Here is an 8,745-nt window from a genome sequence, read left to right as displayed (position 1 = left end):
GCCCCTAATGGATTGGGGGAGGCATAGGGTAGAATGGAGGTAGCCCCATCATACGGGCCTGTGTAGACCTCAGAAAACAAGCATTGAGTTCAGACTCTTGTCTGAAGCTGGCCACCTGAAAGTATTTGGGCTTTGGGGTGTGATGAGGGCCTGGGGTCAGGGAACAAAGTGTTCTGGTTTGGACACGCAGGAGTTTCTCTGCAGCTCTCTCAGGTACAGGGTATGTTGCTAAGTAAATGCTTTTAAAAACCCTAGGAGGAGGGGGCAGCCAGAAGGGGCCCTGAAGCCAAGGGCAAGGTCCAGCCTTTCCACCTCCCCAGCTGAAGACAGGCTGGAGGACAATTCTCCAGAGTTTCATAACAAAGAAGAGAAAAAAGAAACCAAAAAGACCTGGAGGATAGGTAAGCTAATGAGGGCTGACTGGGATTACCCTGCCTAATCCTCAAAACAAGCCTTCCCTATCTGTCCTCTGGGCCAGGTGAGGAAACAGGTCACAGTAGGACATTCAGATATCCAGGAAGAACTGGCTCCAGGACCCCACCCCACCATGGATACCAAAATCCCCAGATGCTCATGTCCCTGATAGACACTGGTGTAGTATTTGCACATAACCTGTACATATCCTCCCATATACTTTAAATCATCCCTAGATTATTTATAACACCTTCTACAAGGTAAATGTTACGTAAATAGTTGTAATACTGTGTTACTTAGGAAATGATGACACGAAAAACAAGTCCATACAGGTTTAGTACATGATCTAGCACATATATTTTTGATTATTTTCAATCTGTAGTTGGTTGACTCCACAGATGTATAACCCAAGGACAGGGAGGCTGACTGTATATATAAAGCATAGAAATTGGCAAATCACCACCATAATGGAAGATTTCATTTCATCTCTCTCAATTATTGTTAAGTCAAGCAGGCACAAGTGAGTCCAGAGATTCTATCTCAGGTTCTGGCAGAAAAGAGATGCTACACTCAGATGGTGAGTATATATAGCATAACAAAGAAATATTCACAAAGAATGGGTGAGGTTAAGAGACACCAACTGAGGATGGCTGGAGAAACACATCCAGAGCTAGCAACAGGAGCACCAAGAACCCAGGCCAGGGAGTGGTCACCGACACCAATACAGGGAGAGCAGCAGCTAAAGGAGAGGGTGCACACAAGCTCAGTGGCCTTGGACAGGGCATTGCAGTCTTTGCCCAAATAGCCTGGCAGGACGGAGCTGGGTGAATGAGTACTCTGACCTTTTTCTCTATCACTTTCCATTCTCCCATTGGGTGAGCCCACGGAAGCCAGGGAGCAAGGGCGTCCTTGCTACAGATCACACAGGCAGCCTGCTGATGCACAAGGCAGGATGAGGAAATGTGGAGGGGGGCTCTGGAGGGCAGAGGGAAAATTCCAGCGCACAAAGAGATGATCTGAACAACACAATGCACCGGTCTCCTTTTCCGGATTAAAAAAAGAACACTGGATCCAACAATTAAGGAATACACATTCCTCGCAAGCACACAACTGGAACATATACAAAAATCGGCTACAGTTCTAGGCCAACAAACAAGTCTCAGCAAAAGTTAAAAAGTCCGTATCAAACAGAACTTGTTCTCTGATCACAAAGCATTTCAGTGGTATGGGATTAAAGTCAATAACAGAAAAAAAAAAATGCAGCCGAACCCCACATGTTTGGAAAGTTTTAATACACACTTCTAATTACTCAAAGAAAAAAATGCAAACCCAGATAGACTCAGAAATGAATGATAATGAAAATACTGCATATCAAAGTTTGTAGATGTAGCAAAATAGTACATAGAGGGAAATGTATATCCTTAAATGCCCATACTAGAAAAGTTTAAAACAGAAGTAATAAGCTAAGCATCCAATTTAGGTATTAGGAAAAATAAAGTGATTGTGTGAGTCTGTTTTGCATTGCTAGAAAGGAATACCAGAGACAGAATAATTTATAAAGAAAAGAGGTTTACTTTGGCTCATGGTTCTGCAGACTGTACAGGAAGCATAGCACCAGCATCTGCTTCTGGTGAGGCCTCAGGAAGCTTCCAATCATGGCAGAATATAAAGGGGGAGCAGACATGTCACATGGAGAAAGGGGAGCAAGAGAGAGAGGGATGGGGTACCAGTCTCTTTTAAACAACCAGATCTCATGTGAATTCATAGAGTGAGAAGTCATTCATTACCACAAGGATGGTACCAAGCATTCATAAGGGATCAACTCCCATGACCCAAACACTTCCCACTGGGCCCATCTCAAATGCTAGAGGCCACATTTCAACATGAGATTTGGAGGGGACAAACATCTAAATTATAATGGTGATAAAAATATGAAAGGAGAAGAGAACGAAATAGAAAACAAAGATCAAATTGAGATGATTAAGCCAAATGTTGGTTCTACAATTAGACTAATGAAATCTTTGTGAGACCAATTTGAAAAAAAGGAGGGCTGGCATGGTGTCTCACGCCTATAATTCCTGCACTTTGGGAGGCTGAGATGGGAAGATCGCTTGAGCCCAGGAGTTTGAGAGCAGCCTGAACAACATAGTCAGACTCTATCTCTACAAAAAGTAACTTAAAAATTTAGCCGGGCATAGTGTTGCTTGCATGTGGTCCCAGCAAGTCCAGGAGTTCCAAACTGTAGTGAGCTCTGATTGTGCCACTACACTCCCACCTGGGCAACAGGAGTGAGACCCCATCTCAAAAAAAGAAGAAAGAAAGGAAGGAAAGAAAGAAGAAAGAAAGAAAAAGAATAACAGGGGAGAAAGTAAGAAGACACAAATTAAACATTGCATCTCTGCTTCCCTTTTCACAGCCTCAGACCCACATTCCCAACCTCCAGCCATCCTTTTTTTAGCTCTATGTGAGCTGAAAGGGTGTGTTTGAGATTAGAGGCTAAATGAGCAAAGTATGCATCTGAATTGGGTGACTTTATAGAATCTGCTGAGATTCTGCACGCTCTACCGTATCTTCTGACTAGCCCCTCTGGGGTCTCTGCTCCTGGGTGTGTATGAGGGTCCTGGCTGTGCAGAGAGCAGGCATTGCTATCTAAACAAGAATAACCAGAGCACAGGATGCTGAGCGCCTGAAGTGGAGGAATTGCTCCGACGCTCCTGGAAAAACCAGTGCCGACCTGGGAAGCTAATTGAGCAGAAGACAGAACTGAGCCCCGCGCCATCGTTTTATCTGTGGCTGGCTCTGTGCTTGCTATTCATAAGCCGTGTGAACGCTGCCATTCAGGTGGGATTTGGGGTGCTGAAGGGCTCTCCATTGCTACAGAAAATCTTTTTGTTGTGCTGTTTGGGGAATTTTCTTTTGCTTTTGTATTTTCCATTTTCTTCTGCTGCTTTATAATACCTTTTCTACAGGGACCACAAATCCCTTCACAGTGCTCAGTCATCTTTGTAAAATGGAGGCCCATTTACACTTGCTATCTCAAGATGTGTGGACCAGAAATGAAACGCTCACCCAAATCATCCAGACCCCAGGCTTTTATATTCATGGAAGACTGTGAAAGGTAAAAAGAACTGTGAACCAGGTGCAAAGAGTCATTTCCAGCTTCATAATTACTGAGGGGAAACGGTATTTCAAAACCATAGGCGTGGAACTGAGGTTGGCAGGGACAGTGGTGCTATAGCACACATTAAATCATTGCAAATGGCACCATCCATTATAAATTAGTAATATCAACATTCTATTGCTGAATATGCTTTTAAAACGGAAATGTAGTCGTTTATTTTCTCCCATCAAAAGCTGGTCGAGTCCTTTTGACTCTTGAAATGACCAGTCATTCATCTGCTGAAATGTTCCATGTAGTTAGAAAGAAATCCCTGCATTCCAATTTATTGAAAACTCAATTCAGAATTTAATTTAAAACATCAATATTCTTCATTCGGAGAAACATTCCCCAAATAACTTTTCGTTTCCAATTTTAATTAAAAGAACAGTCTGAGAATGGCATTTTCTGTTGCTCTACACGCTCATTAAAAACAAACATGGACTAAAATTGATTGATATTATCCCTTGTGGTAATGACTTTAAAATTCTCACTCTGGCCATTTATAATCATCATAAATAAGTAAAATATGTATCTCTACTTATTTAACCACTAAGGAAACATAACTCATTGTCCCCCAGTCATTTCTTCAACATATTAGAGCTCTGACTTGAAAAAAAAAAATTTCTGTTTTAATATCTGAGTATGATGAGATCTCCATGGACCAGTATTAGTCTTTTCTATTTTTATCTTAAACTTAGATTACTCTTGTGTAGGCATAAAGCCACCTTCCATGCTTTTTAATTCTATGAACCGGAAATAAGAAACAATATTTGTAGATGATCTCTGAAATTGCCCAGTAAATACAGCTCATAATGATTTGACTGGCCTCCCCGAGGTGTGTGTCATGTTGGTATTTGTATTTCTACTATCTATCAAACCTAAGATATAGATAAGGCAATAAATCTCTAGTCTAAAGCTTATTACACAGGACCGTAATTCTTTTTATTTCTTTGTGAGAATTACCATAAGCAAAATCTGAATGTTTTCTTATTTCAATCTATTTTTCCTCTTTTGAAACCCGAATGTTATCCTTCTTAGAAACTGTAATGTAATTCCATGATGATTCATATTGCAAAGAGGTTACAAATACACATGCAGGCCTGCCTTTAGGGTACAAGGGGCTCATCTTATTTAAATTAGAGCATGGCTCCTATACAAGAACAATACTGAATTTTCAACCAAAATTGCATAAGTCTAGCATGTAAGTGATGTGTAAATGAAGTGCTCCCTGAACAGGCATTAAATGTGCATTAAGAGCGAAAACCATAACAGTCCATCATTTCAATGGTCCCAGCCCAAAAGTGCTTGAGTCACTTTGACACAACAGAGTGTGACAGCTTCATAGGCACTGTTTCAGGCTGCTGGGTCCAAGCCCAGTGGAAAAGTGCAAATGAAAATCGGCCCAACGAGTCACCGATGGCCATGGCCCAGGCTCTGAGTGCCAGTTGGCACAGTCCATCACTTTTCCAGACTGGGCTCGCCAACTTGATCCACAGGAGGGAGGATTTTACATGATTTTGCTCTAAGTAAATGATGAGCAACTGATGTGGAAGTAAGCCAATCAGATAACTTTAGGTTTGAATCCAAACCCTGGGCAATGGTTTCCAGGTACTCATCAAAGAGATAGGAACAGCCCCTGGAACAGCACAGAGGGAACAGTCTCTTGGGAGCTGATGTTCCAAACTTTGCCTCATATACAAAGGTATGTGGGGTGAATGCCTAAAAATTCAGCTTCCCCTACAGGGATTCAGAATAAAAGCATTCTATCTTTTCTATCTATCTGTGTATTTTGAAAGATACACAGATATTAGCCCCCCATGAAACATGTCTCCCATGAAACAGTCCAACTTCAGTTATTACTGAAGTAATACATCCATTCATGTAGGAAAATTGATCCAATGCTATTATAGCAGGGATGAGACTGCTACACATCCAGGACCTACTAACAAGCCTTGAACATGATAGAAAATCAAAATTATATTACACAAGTCAACCTTGACTTATTTCTTAACTACCAAAGGTGGATTTGCACCATCTATCTACGCACTTTTATTCAATACCCTAAGCCTGCATTTGCACTATGTTTAGCTGGAATCGAGAATGAAATCTATACCACAGGATGCAATGTCATCATGACTTTGTGAGAAAATTACCCATAATATGGCCTCATTAGTATCATTCTCCACTGATATCATCAACCCACTGAAAATTCCACTTCTAGGTTATACTGTTGAAGAAACATATCTTAGACCTAATAATTAAATATCTAAGTGTTGGCATCAAAGAATATATTCCAGGAAATAAATATATACATATACGTACATACACACGGCACAATCATCAGACCTCATATATTTTCCAAATAACCTTTTCTTTTCAAGAGAAATATAAACTTTTGCATTTTTATAACATTTCTTTTAAATATGTGAATACCAACAATGTAATTTAACTTTTTCTTAATATTTAGGGTTGACCTTAGAAATATAAATTAATATTACCTCCTATAACATAGTGGTGCTCTTGAGGCCTGTTGATGTACATAAAACTCACCATTCTAGTTACACTGGCAGACTTCAGTTCAGGAGGAGGGGGTATCTGGTTTTGGCCACTTCTGTGAGCCTCCCTGTCTCCTCCCTGAATAAGAAGTTATCACTCCACCCTGCTGTCATGTAAACTTTTCTTCTCATCTCAATCCCTACCACATCATTGGGTTTTTCTGCTCCTAAAATGCTACTAGAACTGTTCATTCATTCATCTATTTATTCTACAAGCATTTAATGAGCCTCTACTATATGCCAGGTACTGTCCTGGGAATAGCATGAAACCAGCTCTTTTTTTTTTTTTTTTTTTTTTTCTTGAGTCACAGTCTTGCTCTGTCGCCCAGGCTGGAGTGCAGTGGCAAGATCTCGGCTCATTGCAACCTCCACCTCCCGGGTTCAAGCGATTCTCCTGCTTCAGCCTCCCGAGTAGCTGGGACTACAGGTGCCCACCATCACACCCGGCTAATTTTTGTATTTTTAGTAGAGATGGGGTTTCACCATGTTGGCCTGGCTGGAAACCAGTTCTAATGAAACCCACAGCTGATGGGTGGACAAGCATTAGTCAAAGAATCATGCGAATAAATGTAACATCACCTCAGAGAAACAAGAGGGATGTGAGGCAACAGACAACCAGGAACTGATCCAGAAGGTCAGAGGAGACTCCCTTGTGATGGTTGAGCAGATCTCCTAAAGAGTCCACTGGTGAGGAAGGGTGTGAAGAGCATTCTTAGAGGGAAACACACGTTCCAAAGCCCTGTGGTGGGAGAGAACACAAAATCTGCCACATAGGAAGAGGAGCCCTGTGGCTAAGACACAGGACTTTTGGTCTCCAAGAGCAATGGAAGGCAGTTCAGGTGTATAAGTGGGCGGTTGCATTTTGAAAGCACCACCTTGGCTGCAGAGTAGAGGACATTTTGGACATGGGCAAGCTTTACATCCAGTAGGAGCCTGTGGCAGTAAGTCCGGCAAAAACTATGGTGGCTTGGCCTAAAGACAGTATTCTCAGTCCAGGCTCCACAGAATTCTGTGAATTTAGGTGGGAAAACAAGCATATCTTTATTTTCATCAACCTCTAATTGAAATTTAGTATTTCCTTCCATTATAAATGTAGGCAGCAAACCACAGGAATATTAACAGCATCGGTGACCTTGCTACTGAGAGAAATCACAGGTGTTTTCAGATCACATTACAGTTGCTGTAGATATATCAAGATATCATTTATACTCGGTCTTTCACGGTGGCTCACACCTGTAATCCTAGCACTTTGGGAGACCGAGGCAGGTGAATCACCTGAGGTTAGAAGTTCGAGTCCAGCCTAGCCAACATGGTAAAACCTTGTTTCTACTAAAAATACAAAAATTAGCCGGGCATTCTGGTGTGTGCCTGTAATCCCAGGCTGAAGCAAGAGAATCACTTGAAGCTGGGAGACGGAGGTTGCAGTGAGCCGAGATTGTGCCACTACATTCCAGCCTGAGTGACAAAGCGAGACTCCGTCTCAAAAAAAAAATATATATATATATATATGTATATGTATGTGTGTGTGTGTGTATATATATATATATGCGTGTCATTTATACTCACCACTACTTGAAAAATTACTGTAGTTGTTAGGCCTGCTACTATGTCATGTTACATAATGCATTTATAAAGAAGCAAATACATTATTATAACTCAAAATTATTAATACTTTGATAACTGTATTTTAACATAATTGGTTTTCTTTGTAATCCTGTGTTTTATTTAATGCATTTTAAAGCTTTATTCTTTCTGTGTTAGTTTGCCAAAAAAATTAAAAAGTAAAAACTTTACTTTGAAACGGGACACATGGGCTTCACCAGACTGCCGAAGGGTTTCATTGCAAAAAGTGGGTCAAGGCTCCCTACATGTGAAGAGGAGTGGATGATTTGAGAGCTTTGTAGAAGGTCAGTGTGGCATGACCTCAAGGTGAATGGCTGCAGTCGGATGAAGGGAAACAAGGTGCCTGGGAGAGAGAGTTTCTCGGGGTCTGGTTTATGCAAGTGGATGAGCAGTGGCGCCTTTAATCAAGGAAGAAAACACTAGAAGAAGAAGACCACAAGGACGTCTATGGGTAAAGCACAAGGGCTTTACTCACTGAGCTCCGGGCATCTCGTTTGGTCATTTTTTTTCCCCTCACTTTCTGGTTCTCAGCCAAGTTGCAGATAGTTGAGAAATATTGGTAAGTCGATGTCACCACGAACAGATACATACACACATAAACAGAAATCATTATCAAGAAAATTATAGGTTTCTAGTCACAACACAATTTCCAGTTACAAGGTATTTTTAATATTTACAAATGAAACCATTATCCAAAAGCTGTCTTTTCCTCTCTATTGCAAGATTGCTTCCCAGGGGACTGCATTTCTGTTCCCAGAGGACACCAGTTTTCATTAAAACCTTGAAGGAAGCAATGGATGCCATCGCCCCAGTCTCCGTTTACTAGGTCCCAATCTCCATTCTATTTATTCAAGACTACTGCAACTCCTTCAAAATATCAAAACATCAACCCAAATATCCTCATTATTTCTGTTTCTACACAAGAGCAACATATTGACTTTGCCAAAACAATTAAACTTAAGCCATGAGTCACCAGCCAAACAATTCCCTTGG

The sequence above is a fragment of the Rhinopithecus bieti genome, unplaced genomic scaffold (genome assembly GCF_001698545.2).
Source record: "Rhinopithecus bieti isolate Rb0 unplaced genomic scaffold, ASM169854v2 scaffold_43749, whole genome shotgun sequence".
NCBI lineage: Eukaryota > Metazoa > Chordata > Mammalia > Primates > Cercopithecidae > Rhinopithecus > Rhinopithecus bieti.
Note: the sequence above shows the minus strand (reverse complement) of the source record.